Below are 14,481 nucleotides of genomic sequence, written 5' to 3'. Positions count from 1 at the left end.
CCCCCGCTCAGTATTAATTTCCCCTTTGTTTGCCTAAACTACCCAAAGGTCTGTGAAATTTGCAACAGTTTCACCTGAAATGAGAAAAGGGAAGAGCAGAAACCCTGCAGTCCTGCGCGTGGCAACCTGGTCATCCCACCGCGCTCCCTTCCCTGCCTGCAGCTCTCCCACACTCGAGGTAGGGGTGTGCAGTGGGGTGTGCATGCTGAGTCACCGCCTGGGGTTAACACACACCAGCCTTGCGACAGCAAAGACCCATTACTGAAACAAAAGTGATGCTGACAGTTCACAGTGCACAGCTAATTCTGATTAAAGGCCAGCCTGTGTCTTCAGGGAAGAACATGGCGGGGGGAGTAGGGGCTGATGCCCAGAGGAGCCTCAGCACTCTTCTGGCTGACTCAGCCGGAATTGCCCCCGCAGGTCCCCACACGGGACCCCAGCCCTTCTCTTAGGTACAGCTTCTCTGGCACCTATCTTACAGCATATAGGTCCGGTGCCTCCAGAAGCAGCCCCAGCCTGGGCCAGAGCTGGACAGGATGAGGTAGGTAGGGCAAGAGATGCTCCTGCCCATGCTACACACAGCTGGTCTCCTGTCTTGGACACATATTTGCTCACTGGAGCAGCCTGTAAAAGAAGATGCTATAGGCATGCATATTTAAATTTCCTTCCAGTGGATATCAAGCCAAATTCCACATCTCAGTTCCAGGGTCAATCAGACACACTGCTTCAAAGAAGAGAAATGTAAGGGTAAGGCCAAACGCCAGTGCCTTCCTCCAGAGGGGACAGAGTGCCTGGCCGCTGCAGATGTGCTGCCTTTCTAGCAATTAATTCAGCAGAAAGGGAGGGAGGAATCACAGCCCTGCAGTCTACTGGGATTTTTTCTCATCTTTGCTTAGAGGTCTTACCTGACAAAGCTGTTTCCTGAGGTCAGTAAGTTAAAGAACAGTTTTTGGTGAACAGAGAACTTGTGAGTCTTTTGCTAAGCTCCTCTGCCAGGGGAACATGACTTGTCTCTGTAAAATACTGCTATTACCCTGGGAATATGTGCTTTGACCACGGGGCAGGAAAGTAAGAGGCAGTCAGACCTTCTCATCTTCTGGCATCTGCTTAATAAAGGGCGGGGAAGTGTGGTTTTTCCCCTGGGTCAGCTAGACTTGTTCTGGGCCCTAGCTGCATGGCATCAGCCAGAGTGTATGTCTGGGTAGTGCATCCTGGCATAAGTGACACTCCCAGTGTGGTCCTCCAGCATGGCCCAGCACCTCCATCCCACTTACTGCACTGCTGCAGCTGATACATTAAGGTGCATTAGCAGCAGTGCTGGCTTTCCAGAGCAGCCTGCCCCATTCCACAGTTTGCTTTGGTTTTGCCCAAGCTGGGCAGCCCTGCAGCAGGCAGCAGAGTGTGACGTGCAGACAGGCCACAGCAAGCCGTTCATGACACTGGATCCAACGCCTGGAGAAAAGCACCCTAATCCTGCCAGGTTTGCTCCTTACTGGCATCCACTGAGCTAATCCTTCCTGGTGTGTACCTGACCTTCTCTTTTCCTTCCCTGGGAAAGCCGTCAGCCCTCTTACCTGACAGCATTGTCACTGGGCAGCTGAGCTCTCCATGGGGAGACTGGGACAGCCACCACTGCCATGACTCAGGCTTCCAGGCTGCAGAGACAGGCCAGCACTGGGGACTGCCCTGGTTCACTCCTCTGCAAACCCACCAGACGCTCACAGCAAAGAAACAGAAACCAAACCAGAAAAATGAGGCGGCTGCAGGAATGTATAGTTGGTGGACTGCTGCTGCTGGCTGTGCTGGGGCTCCCTGTTCCTGTTGGGATCTACCTTTGCTGCTGTTTGCAGCCTCCTCAGGCTGCCTCTCCAGCAAGAAAGCACACGGTGATCAGTGTGGTGATCACTGGGGACATTATTGCATGATGGGAAAAACAGCTACAATAGTGGCTGGGTGTGATGCTGAAGAAGTCATCTTCCTACAGTGTCCTTAATACAAATAGTCTTACGGAAAATGAATCAGCCCTCTTTGGGCTTTTTTCCAGAGGCCACTCTGACTAATTTTGTCCAAAGCAGCCAGGCTGACCCTGTGCAGCAGTGTGACGGTGGCAGACAGGAGCTGCTCACGTTTGAGTGGAGGCAGGGAAAAACTGGTTTGCAGGCCTGCCCAAAAAAATGCTCAGGCTGACTCTGCCAAAAACCACACCAAACATATGGTAAATGAAATCACTGGCAGGGAGCTGGCTTGGATGGCAGGAGTGTTTCAGCACTGTGGACTGCTCGTTAGCTGGACTGAATTGTATTTATGCTGCTTTAAGCAGCCCCATATTTAAGGAAGAGAAGGCAAAGGAGAGGGTAATGCCAATTTTTGGGTGTGCTTTTGATGTCTCTCTATGCACATTATTTGGCATGTTAGCATGGTCACAGCACTTGTCCCATCCTGCATTTAAGAGCAGCAACAGCATCACAGAAGGTTTCACCTCCTCGTATGGCAACAGTCACCTGTGGAAAAGCAGACAGAAGGATTTTTCTCGCTTGGAACAGGGAGTCTGCCTATTTCACCATATGAATGTCCTGTACATTTCATGGAGCTGATGAAATCATGTACAGATGGGATCCATCTTAACAAAGGCTCTTATTCACAGGGCAGGTTTCTCTGCTGCATATCTTGGGCCACATCCCAGCTTGCATAGCCATATCAACCAAATGCATCCACAGAGAAAGACAAATTTCTGAGATGATACCAGACGCAGAGATGTTCTTCCTCTGCTGCTGTGAGTAGCATGACTTACTTGTGCAGCACTGTGGCCCCCATAGAAATCTGAGCCTTGGAGTCACAGTAATAAACATGCCTTTCCTCACTTGGCATCCATTAAAAGGATTCAGGTGCCGGATACCACTTCCAGGGTGCTGCCAGGTGCTGTGGAGAAAGCACACCTGCTCTGCTGTGGCAGAGCAGCAAGATCCTAAGAAAGAGGTGCCCAATGTCTTCAGAAATTTGATAGCCTGCCACAAGAATAGCTGTGGTGGCTACAGCTACTGAAAGAAGATGAAAATAGAGCAGACAAACAGCAGTTCCTTTTTTTGAGTTTGGGGTATCATTTTTCCTCCTGCAGCCAGAGTGGTGGAGTTCCTGGGGCAAAGTTCACCTCCACGTTCATGGGCAGTTTTCCACCACCCTTTGCATGCTGCACCTTGGAGCTCAACCATTCTCCAGCCCTACCCCATCTCTTAGCTTCTCCCATTTTTCTGCAGGCTGTGGCATCCTGGTCCTCTATTGCACTGGCAAGGGCTTTTTTCAAGGGAAGGCAGGGAGGCTCAGAGCTGCTGTCCTGCTCCTGACTCTATGAGCACACCTTCCCGGGGCTGAGTGATCCTATAAGCCGACGGGATAACCAAACCCCAGATACTCTGTTTGTTCAACAACTCAGTTTGGACAAGGGAAATCAAACTTCTGCGTACAATCCAGCAACAATAAACTCTTCCCCCCTGTTTTTAATTTCTTGTCATGCGTTCAGCGCTCAGTCAGTAGTGCCTTAGAAACATCTTCCTAGCTACCCACACTCAAAAGGAGAATAGCAACAACCACAAAGGGAAATATATAGAGGGATGGCTTAAGTCAGTTTGGAAATCGCTTCCCATATGAAACACTCCTTTAGTCACAGGCACAGAAAAGCATCAAAATTCCCTGCTTCTGATGTAAACAACAGAAAGAAAAAGTCATCTGGAAGGACAAGATGATTCATACTGAGGACCTGACTCGCAATATTCATCAGTGTTGAAACTGCCTCTGCAAGATGATTACATGTGAAAACAGCACCAGTGAAATCCTAGCTTCTGCCATGAGAAGTATCATTAGCGGCACAGTGGTGTGGTGAGACTCCAGTGCCACAACACTTGCTCGGGTGAGTAATCATAAGTCATCCAACCAGTCCCAGCTAAAACAGCACTGTCATTCAGGTAAGACTGCTTTACATAAGGGCAGCTGCAGCAAACTGGAGCACACTCAGGCTTTGCAGCCCTCTTTAACTGCAAAATAGAAGGTTTTTTCTTGGTCTTGTAAAAACTCCTGCTGAGGGTTCCTTTACAAAGATGCTGCTCAAGTTGAGCTCTTGAAGAAGACTGGAAAATTTGGTCAGTCTTTTCCTTTATGTAAATTGCCCTGACCCAAGTGGTAACAGGGCATAAAGGGCCATGCTGACTTTATGCATTGTTAGGAGATACTTTCCCCTGAACATTTGAATCTGTTTACTTAATCTTCCAGGCCTTCACCCATGAATATTAAATTACTTGATCACTATGCATTAGGAGTCATCTTCGCACCATCTGTTTGTATTTGTCATCTAACCCTTGTAAATAATAAAATGTACTTTGTTCTCAAGTTCATGGATCCTAGCAGGAGAGCAATTGCTGTAGAGGAAAAGTACTGTGTGAAACTATTGGCAGTGACAGGACTCTTCTTTAAGTCCCCATCTTGCCACTATACAGTAATTAAATGAAAGCCAAGATCTGCCCCAAAGAGTGATGCTTAACTTCCATGGTTTCCTTGAAGGCCCTGAAAGTGTGCAGACATGCTCACCTATGCTTCTAAAAGAAGGCAATGTCAGAAGAGAAGGCTGCACTTCAGGGGAGCAGCCTTTCTGAGCACCAGGCATGTTCACAGGAGATAGCTGCCCTACTCAGGCAAAAACATGTGGCTGTTTAACAGGGTGGTCTGGGCAACTGGCCTGGGCAAACTTTCTAAGAGGTATACTGGCAGGGAAGAAACATCTGAGGAAAAAGTAGTAAATAAGTGGATATACAAAGCTGCTCTCACACTTGGGAGTGCCATTAAAGAAGTGAAATTGTCACCCATCAGCTGAGAGGTAAAATTCAAGGAAGGCTAGGCAAATATAAAAGAAAATAATGATAAAATGCAGTTTTTACAATATGAAATTAATCCTTAGAGGGAGCTCTGCCTGAAAATTTTATTAGATCACACAATGAGAACAACCTTGACACATATTATTACCAAGGTTCAATTTCAACTATCAATGCAAATAAATGTGTGAATCCTTAGGACAGCAGTCACGTGAGTAATAAGAAACACACACCATGGCTGAAGACGTCTGTGGACAACAAAAACTGGCTGGCGAGCACACCTCACAGGCATGGCGCCCTGGGAAGCTGGTCAGAGACACACTTTGCAGCAGACTCACAATTATTTACATGCCCTAAGAATTTGTCTCTCTGTGCTCTTATAAATTAACCTATATGCCAGGCAACTATCAATAAGCACTCAAATTGCTACTGTCTAGTTAAAACCTAATGTAGCTGGTTAAAGAAGGGATCGTTTAGGAGATTAAATGGAATCATATTATTTCTATCTGATGTGTTGGTAGCAACAAATTTAGGCAAGAAAATGGTTGTCAAATATTTGTTTAACTGGAAGAGTTATCTGGGCTTGGACAAGATACCACTTGCCACTCTGCTCAGCCTTGCAAACATCCCACACTAGGAGGTTACCTATTAAGTGATAGACAATATATCTTGTTAGTTGTTAGAGCATGATGACCTTAGACTTTGCCCAGGTATTTAATAAAACCATCTGCTGTCTAGGTCTGCAATACTATTATTTTTACATGAGGATTAGTCTTCTTGCTTCACAAAAAAGGTTGTAATAACAGTGCTAAAGAAGAGCAGAGCAGCATGGTATTTCAACTCAGCTGTCCAAGTAAAATATACAGGTGGTGCAGCTCACCCCAAAAATCCCAGATCATTGTCTTGAATCTGGAAATCATGATGTGCTGAAGGCTGAGGGGCTGTGATCCAACTTTGTGGACTGCACTTGGGAAAAACTCCTGTGTCTTGCCTGATAACGAGCTGGGAGTGAATTCCACTGTGGCGCAGGCTGCCAGTTGCTTTGCTCTTTCTGTCACCGTTGCTGTTTCCTTCCCCAAATCAACAGCAAGGGTCCAAAGGTCACCACTTAGTAATCACTGTGCCTTCAGATCTTTTTCTCCTCGATAACATGCTTTTAAAGCATGTGTATTAAGTGCCAAATAATCTATGTCTATATCTATAACTATAAAGGGTCCAATTCTGTTCTTGCTGAGAGTGATGTGATTTTTGGCCTGGGCTTCTCAGAGAATTTAGGAGAGGGAAGAAAACAGTGGATTTCTCTATGCAGCTGTTGTCTTCTGGTCAGTACTTCCATGGGGCTTCGTGTAAAGCCATTCCCAGTGTGCTGGGAACCTGAGCCTGCTGGATTCAGTGACAAAAGTCTTAACGACTGAGATTAGTCGGTTTCTCACTCTGGAATGTTGCAATTTTTGTGCAAATAGTCTTTTCCTCTGAATAAAGAGAAGCTGAAACCTGGTAGCTGGTGAGCTGCCAGATGGAGGAAGCATTAGAGGTGTGAACACCAAAATGCTCCAAAAAACAAGGCCAAGAGAAAGAGCCCAGACCATACTTTAAATTAAAAAGTGCACATTTACAGTGTGTTTTTTAAAATGTTTTTATTTTGCTTACTCCTTATGTTAGTCCAGTGTGTGTATGAGGAATACAACAATCATGAATTCTCCACACTCTCCAGTTTAATTCCTATATAAGACCTAGGAGGAGGAGTACTTTACTCGGCACTCTGTTGCAAGAGAGGTCAAATATGAAACTGAACATATGAATGTAATTAGGAGGGCATGTAAAATATGGGGGCTGGATGTCTTTACAGTGTCCAAAGCAGGCATGTCTTGACATGCCATTGGTTGAAGAGGATTTTAAGTATTCCAGTCTGTCAGACAGTGTATCTGATTACATCTGAAGAGTTTCTTAGTCTTTTGCTCATCCGATTTTTCTCATATTTCAAGTGTAGAAGTTTGATTCTGAAAGCCTAGCATGCAGAAATAGTCACCTGTTTTTGAAATACATGAAATAATATCTTTTTATTACCAATGCTAGTTTTGGAAGAAGGTGTGAAAAAGTCCAGGTTCTTCCCATATGTGGCCTATACCCATTCTGAGGCAAAGTAAGTTCTAAGGAAATTTATGTATGCTACCTGAAGCTGCATATAGCAGGTTGGGATGGGGTTTTTTCAACCATTTGTAAACAGAGAAACTGGTATTTTCATATCGTATAGAGCTGAGTTGGGGTTCTTTCTATTGTTTCACAAATGATAAGGGAATGGCTAAAATCTGCACCAAACTGACATACAGAAATCTATCTCTACCTTTTGCCTATGATTTGCATTTTCTTTTAAACCTTTCCAAGTGAAGCAGTAGGCAAAACCCCCGGCAACCAGAAGCATGTGCAAGGATGCAGAAAGCTTTAGAATATGTTTCCACACCCTGCTGACCTATTCATCAAAAAGTCTGCCAAAACACGTAACTCTCAGTATAAAACAAAATTCACAACAAAAAGGGCCTCTCTTGCATTAACCTACTTCTTTCCAGGTTGCATGCCACTGCAGATCTCCTAGAGGAAGGGGAGCTGAGCCCATGATGTGACTTTTCTGTCAGTCCTAGGAGTTTTCCCAGCTCCTTGGCAGAGGGGAGCACTAGCAGGAGCAACCCCCCTCAGCACTGGCAATGAGTCAGGCTGGGACCCTGAGCTGAGCCAAGCAGATGCTACGGTTCTCTGGACGAGGCAGGAGTGAGCTGTCAGCTGCACGACCGCTTGACCTCACGTTAACCGGTGCTGTGCATTATCACCTCAGGCCAAATGCCACTCTAGTGAAAATTCAGTGACTTAGCCGAGCTGCCTCCGGCAGGAACTATGTTCCCACTGTGATCACTGGTTTCCTGAGGTCAGGGGTGGTGAGCGATACTAGGTTTAGATGTGCCTGGCTCTTTCTTTTCCCAGCTGTCTCTCCATTTGAAACACCATCCCAGTCCAGGAGCATCACGCAGTCTCAGGCTAAGGTTCTCACAATCCCAGAGAACACTTGTGGAGCCATAAACTTGACATCAATGGCTTCAAATGGAAAGTAGTCTCCCAAACTGAAGTAGACAAGGGAGTATCTTCCTCCCTTCATACCTGCATCCCATGTGCCAATTTTCCAGATTTTAATACAAAGTCCCCTTTTATATTTTGTGGGCACGCACATAAATGAATATATACACACACACGTACCCGTTTTATTCCAGTTTTGTACCAGTTAGACACCAGGCCCGATAAGAACAACATCAAAAAAATCATGCTGGTACTTAAATGTTTTTGTAGCTCTACTGAGCCATAAGGACACTCCTCTGCAGCGCAGGGATTTCTCCACATTATCAATGTTGGTGATGGAGACAGGGATGCTATAGTGCTCTGCAAGAGATGGATCCCACTTCTCAAGCTCCTCAGGCCCTGGTAGGAAATGGTAGACCTACATCCAGAGTGGTCCCGTGACCCTTGGAAGCCCAGCTGGTCCATGTGTCCCTCCCTCTTCCCCAGTGTGCACTCCAGCAGCCTGATGAGGTGGGGCACAGCCACTGGTGAGTAACAGGATGGGTATAGGTGCAGCACGAGGTGCAGCACGAGGTGCAGCATGAGAGGCTTCTGCTACAGCTCCAAAGTGATCCCACTGCTGAGGTCCCTTCCCAGCCTCCCATCCTGGCCTGCTCCCTTTTGCCCCAGGAGCACTAGCACAGCAGGATGGGGGCACCTGGGCAGGTTTAGCTGCTCTGCATCTGTTGGTGCTGCCGGATTTGCTCCAGCAGCAATGCAGGCAAGATGCCAAGGGCAGCGTTAGGCAGAACCAAGCAGCCAGAGTGGGGGAGAGTGGGACCACTTCTTCTAGCGGCAGCACCAGCTCATTGTGCCCACCGAGGCAAAGCTGCAAGTGTGCTGCATGCTCTCCTCCAGTAGCTCACCCATATCCAAGACTATTTGGATCAAAGACAGGATGAGATGGTGCTCTGGAAACCAGGGCCAAGCTCATGGCGCTCTGGGGTGGTGATTTGGCCTGCTATTATGTAAGATTTAACAAAAGCTGTATAACAAAACTATTTTAAGTAAGAATGTTAATTGAAGGCTGAGTCAGGCTGCAGCTAAAGCAGAGATGTTTTTGAGAGGCTTGTACCCTTTTTCATTTGGTCTGTATTTTTTCCACTTAATTACAATGTGTGTGGAACAGCAGTTAGCAATAATAGTAACTGGTAGAGGGAAAATGGATGATCAAGATGATCACCCTCTTGCCTCTGGATCAGCCATTGAAACCCATCCCAGATCTGCAATATTCAAAAGTTATTAACCTCTGAGGCTGCACAAGGCGTATGGGAAGTAGAAGCAGACAATGGAGCAAAGAGGCAGCTGCTTAGTGCTCCTGATCATGATGAACTATGTGTTGAGACTGTGACGAGACGTGTTAGGGGGCAGGTTGTTGAGGGATGCCTGTCTGGCACCTTCCAGGAGCACATGCAAGACCCCTGAATCAGCAGAGTGGTGGCTGTGCAAGCAGTCTCTGCAGCCACCCCAGCGAGCTCACTGACATGCCCATTCCTCAAGCATGATGCAAGGTTCTTGGCAGGACCCATTATGAAGATGACTAGTCCCTCATCCAGTCCTGTTTGGGAGACTAAGTGATACCCAAGTCCCAGCCTTTGGCAAGTTCCTTTAATGACTAAAATTCACAGGAGGAGACTGAGTTTAATTGCCAATTCCAGCACAGGTGTACCAGTTATTAATGTTGCTAGTGTTCTTTTAATCAAATATGAACTCAACTGTACTTCCTAGCAGGCACCTCTCTTTGGAGCTCAGCTTGAGCAGGAGGGATGTATGTTCCTGGAAAACAGATGTGCATGATTTTTTTGCCTGAAACTACACATGGACAGGATGAGGTAATGCAATACAGATCTGCTTTAAGTTTACGAACGCATCATTAATGCCTAAACTCGTACGTATTGCTCCTCAGCATTGCTACACAGTATTATACTACTCATATGACAGAACGTACAAGAAGACAAAAATACTCTTTTTTACTTGTTTTTACTTACATATTACACTGTAGTCATCAAAAAGATAAGGCTATGGGCTGAAGCACAGAGAAGAGCATTTCTTCCCTCCTCTGACTGTGCAGAATGCTCCCTGAGGGGCTCCCTGCAAAGGAGGGGTACTGCCTGGGCATCAGGAGGAGAGAAAGGGAGAGAATCAGACGGAGTGCCAGGATGCCAAAAACAAATTTTGGTTCTATTTCATGTTTTCTCAGATTTGGGCACATTTCTGTTGGCTCTTTACATTGCAAAATTGAAACAGTATAGCTGCAATGATTAGCAGAAACATGGGCACCTCAACCATATCTCAATGTGCCTGAAACAAACCAAGGCTGCAGCCTAATGCATCATTTTGCAGCCTTTGCATGCTGATGGCCAAAATTCCTGTGGAAGGAAGACTGGCCTGTTCAAGGGACTCTCCTTTAGCAGCTGCACATTGCTCCCTGTGTTAAAGTGTTTCACAGGGCAGGGGGACAGGGAAGCATGGGCAGGGAAGGGCACCAGCACAGTTCATCTTGCTACCCAGCTAGGTGAGCATGTCTGGTTAGCTACCCGGTGTTTGGTAGCTATAAAATCCTAGTAATTGCTGGGGAATCAGAGAGGGAATCCACTTTAAGTGGATCTCTTCAGGTCTCTTTGAACTAGCTGATTTGTGAGGAGGCCAAATCCATCACCACCTTCCCCCCAGAGTGCCCTTCCAGGTGCCCGTGCCCTGCAGGGAGGACAAGGCAACCGCTGGGTGAGTAGAAAAATGGGATTGCAAAATGGCTGGTGCTGCCAGGAAGCCTGGAGGACAGCAGCAGCACAGAGTACCTTCAGCTGGGCTGCCTGCCCCACTGATGGTGGTCCTGTCCTGCCCTAAACTGTGGGGCCATGGCCATCAGCAGTCGAGGCAGGGAGGCCTTTGGGGACTGCGAGTTCTTCTGGCAGGCCCAGAAGGTAACTTGCCAGCTGGAGCTGTCAGCAAGCGCCAGTTTGCTGCTTCAGTGGGATGTTTGGGTAATGCAGGAACTCCCATGTTGGAAACAACATTAACAGCCCTGGCCCATGCTTCAAGAAGGTCTGGGCCTCATTTTTGACTTTTATTTTGTGTGAGGACCCCACTGCCAACTCCCACAAACAGGAAAAAAGCATTTCCCAGCCTGAACTCCTCAGCCCATCTGAGAAAGCCCTTGGCTCAGCCTCCCTGGGGCTTCTCTTTGTGCTTTGCTCAGGCAAAGCAACCCTTCCACACATGCAGAAAGGGAAGCTCTGCCCCTCTGCAGCTACTCAGGGCTCTGCATGCTGCATCATCATGGGCTCAGGGGAATGAAGCACAGACAAGGCATACAACTATCTGGGAGCTTAAAAAGAAGGAGTTTTAAAGCCCTCTGTAATTTTTTCAACAGATGATCTGTTTCTGTTCTTATTTTGTAACGTTTCCTGTGGAGTCCACGCCCCTGTCCAATTTTCGAAGGGTACTTGGAAGCCTGTCGACTCCCGCACAGAAGGCAGGGATCAGAGCCAGCACGGTGTCACGGAGGGGTCACGGCTTCCTGGGCTTCCTGTTTATTTTGGGAAGGGGTCACCCGGCCAGCCGGCCGCTCTGCCTGCACCTCGGGAAGCCCCCCGCCACCACATTCCTGCCCCCATCGCCCATGGATGCAGACAATTGCTGACTGTGGCTCAAAATGCAGAGCACCAAGGCGGGGTGTAAAGGGGATAACCCGATATGCCTATTTACCCAGCCTGGGGATAAGGGACGGAAGCTTTTCCACATCAATTACCCTTTCTTCTGGTATCTGGAAGTGTCTCTCTGAAGTTTTTCTTTCTCTTCCAAGGGTAGTAACTTCTGAAATTCTTAAGTACTTCCATGATCTTTTCCTTGATGCTTTTTTTCTACTCCTGCTTGAAAAGAAGGCATAAAGTCAACTGCACTGCACAGCTAAAAACAGAATTGTTTGCTTTTTTAAAGAAAGCATGCAATTTTTGCTCCAAACTGTCTAGGGTAGAGCCCACCAACGGAGCAGAATCTGTAGCACCCAGGCTCTTGTTTGCAGTGTGAGTCCCTTGTAACTACTCCTGCCCAAACTATCTAAAGCAAAACACTGGAGCAGAATATCAGCATACATACATATTTCAGGAGATGGCACACCAGTCTCCTTCTGCTGTTTCCTTTTCTAGGCAGGCTCTGCTTAGGAGCCTCACAGCTCTTCAGAAGTTAACACAAAACAGCAGCGTTCAATGCAGCTGTTTTCAAGGAGTTAATAAAAGGCACCATGTATGGAAAAGGGCAGACACTGAGTAGCTGCTCGAGTCCCTCTCAATCCTCTGGCATGTCCTGCCTTGCAGGGAGCTAGTGCAGTGACCTCTCTCCAGCCTCAGTAGAGTATTTCTGTGCCAGTGCCTCTGTCAGCTCCTGCCATCAACAGTCAGCTCCAGGCTGCAGGGCAGCCGTCAGCACACCACTGACAAGCGGCTCTCAGGCAAGCGTGCTCTTACCCGGTGAGCACGTAAGTGCACATGGCTTTACATTCATAGTGATGCTCCCGTGAATAAAGTTATAAGTGGTTGTAAACATCTGCAGGATCGGTGGCTTACCATGAGCCTGTCCAAAGCCTATTTATGTCAACAAGCTGTGCCTGATTACACTCTCATTTGCATCAGTATCTTTTTTTTTTCCCTATGGCACTAACATTGTTGGCCCAGAATCACCTGCATCTGACCAAATCCAAAACCTCAAGGACTATTCCCAGTCTCTCTTCTCTCAGTTCTGGGAGAACAAGCTCCATAATTCATTATGGATCAATGAAGGAGAGGTGGTAGCACTCTCCAACATAATCACTTTTCCATCTTGGCTCTGGCCATTTTGATACTACCCTGCAGGACTTCTGCTGCAACAGAAGGATGCCAATAAGAGCTGTGGAGGAAGCAGTGTATATCTGCTGGATGAGTATGCGAGACAGCTCTCGATGGGGAGGGAAAGAGGAATGCCAAGGGCACAAGAGAGCAGGTGAGGAGCACTGGTTTGGACACAGAAGGAAGGGCAGGCCCCATGGGGGATGAATATGTAGGTAAAGTGCAGGCTGGGGGCACAGTTCTGGGACAAGGATCTGCATGCGATCACTTCCACTAGCACAGAGGACAGGTGGTAAAGTAAATAGGATCCTGCAGGGAGAAAGAGAAACACAGTAAAATCTCAGTGTGGTTCACTGAAAAAAGCCAAAAAACACACAGTGAAAAGGGGCTTGCCGTGGCGATGTAGGGGTGGCAGACACAGTTCATCTCAAAGAGCTGGCCTCTTCAACCTCTCCTCTCCCTTCTTTCCCTAACCTATGATATTGGGCACACCAGAACAAGACAAAGGCTTTCCACACCGTGCTAGACCCCCATCCATGCTACCAGGGTGCTCCTTGGCCAGGCACTGCCCCAGACCTGCACAGCCCCACATCTCATCAGACGTCCTCCAGCACTCACTGCTCCTATCTATAGCTTTGGTGTGTCATAGCAAGCGGCATTTCGCAGAGATCAGGCACAAAAGGATGGTTTCTGTTTCAAAAATGAGAAAAAAAAGGGAACAAGAAACAAACGCATTATTTGTTTGATTCCTGTGCAGTTACCACTGTAGCAGTCAGCAGCTTTGAGGTATTTTTTTTTGTGATTTGATACATAAACCGCATTTCCTATGTAGCACTGCCACTATTTTTTATCAGCTTTTTGACATTGAGCTCAGTAACATGGGTTTTTGCTTGGCTTTTTTTTGCCTTTTCCACCAGAGTGAATTCAAAGGCAGTAAATGTGGCAGAACCAGAATACTGCTCGTCTTGACTTTTCCATGCAGCTAGTTTTGATTAGAAATAAAGGAAAATGAATACAGATCACATTTTCTGTCCTGCAGTTAAAAGCCTGCCACAGCTGAAAGCCTTGCTTTCTTCTTCCCCTGCAGCCTCGCTCAGCTAGCACTCCAGCTCTGCTCATGATCTGAAATGTGCAAACACACTGTTTCTTGGCTTTCCACCAGTATATATAAATATATGTAATTTTTTCCTTCGGAGAACCTGGAGGCTAAAGCAAGAGGGCAAAGGAGTACGTGACTAAAACATCCAAACTTCCTCTTTCATAAGCCATCACATGATGAAGTGCAATTACAATTCCTGCCTTGTCCCTGCCAATTGCAGGCTCGTTGCCTCATCCGAGAAACCCGGCTTCTTCCCCCCGTGTGTGTGTGTGTGTGTGTGTGTGTGTGTGTAGGCAGCGATCGCTGCAGCCGGCTTGGCGAGGCTCCAGCTTCGAGCTGGAGAAAGAGGGCAGTGGGTGGAAGACGAAAACAAAGCTCTGTTTACTTAGCATGCATGGATAAATCGTCTTTCCAGCCGGGGAGAGGAGGAGGGAAGAGAAACAGCTTTAAAGGACTTCGATGCAATGCGAAAGGAGGGCTGCTCGGTAAAAGCGAGCCGATGTTAACCCTTGGCTCTCCGGGAGCACGTCGGTGCCCCGGCGGAATTGTCCCCTTCTCCTTGTTCCTGCCCCCCGGCCTCGGCTGGCCGCCTCAG

The 14,481-nt window shown here is 47.3% G+C and overlaps 1 long non-coding RNA gene across 1 annotated transcript; it reads right to left on the bottom strand.

The window, feature by feature from the left end:
• Positions 1–9,959: 9,959 nt before the first annotated feature.
• Positions 9,960–12,308, bottom strand: LOC108640543. Its single transcript, XR_003915970.1, has 3 exons — positions 12,063–12,308; positions 11,716–11,833; positions 9,960–10,075 (listed from the first exon to the last, which is right to left on the bottom strand). It is a non-coding gene; the product is annotated as an uncharacterized LOC108640543 (long non-coding RNA).
• Between the last annotated feature and the right edge of the window lie 2,173 nt (positions 12,309–14,481).

Source organism: Manacus vitellinus, unplaced genomic scaffold (assembly GCF_001715985.3).
Source record: "Manacus vitellinus isolate BGI_N305 unplaced genomic scaffold, ASM171598v3 scaffold_37_pilon, whole genome shotgun sequence".
NCBI lineage: Eukaryota > Metazoa > Chordata > Aves > Passeriformes > Pipridae > Manacus > Manacus vitellinus.
The sequence above is the reverse complement of the archived record's forward strand: the minus strand, read 5'-3'. Positions and strand labels throughout refer to the sequence as shown.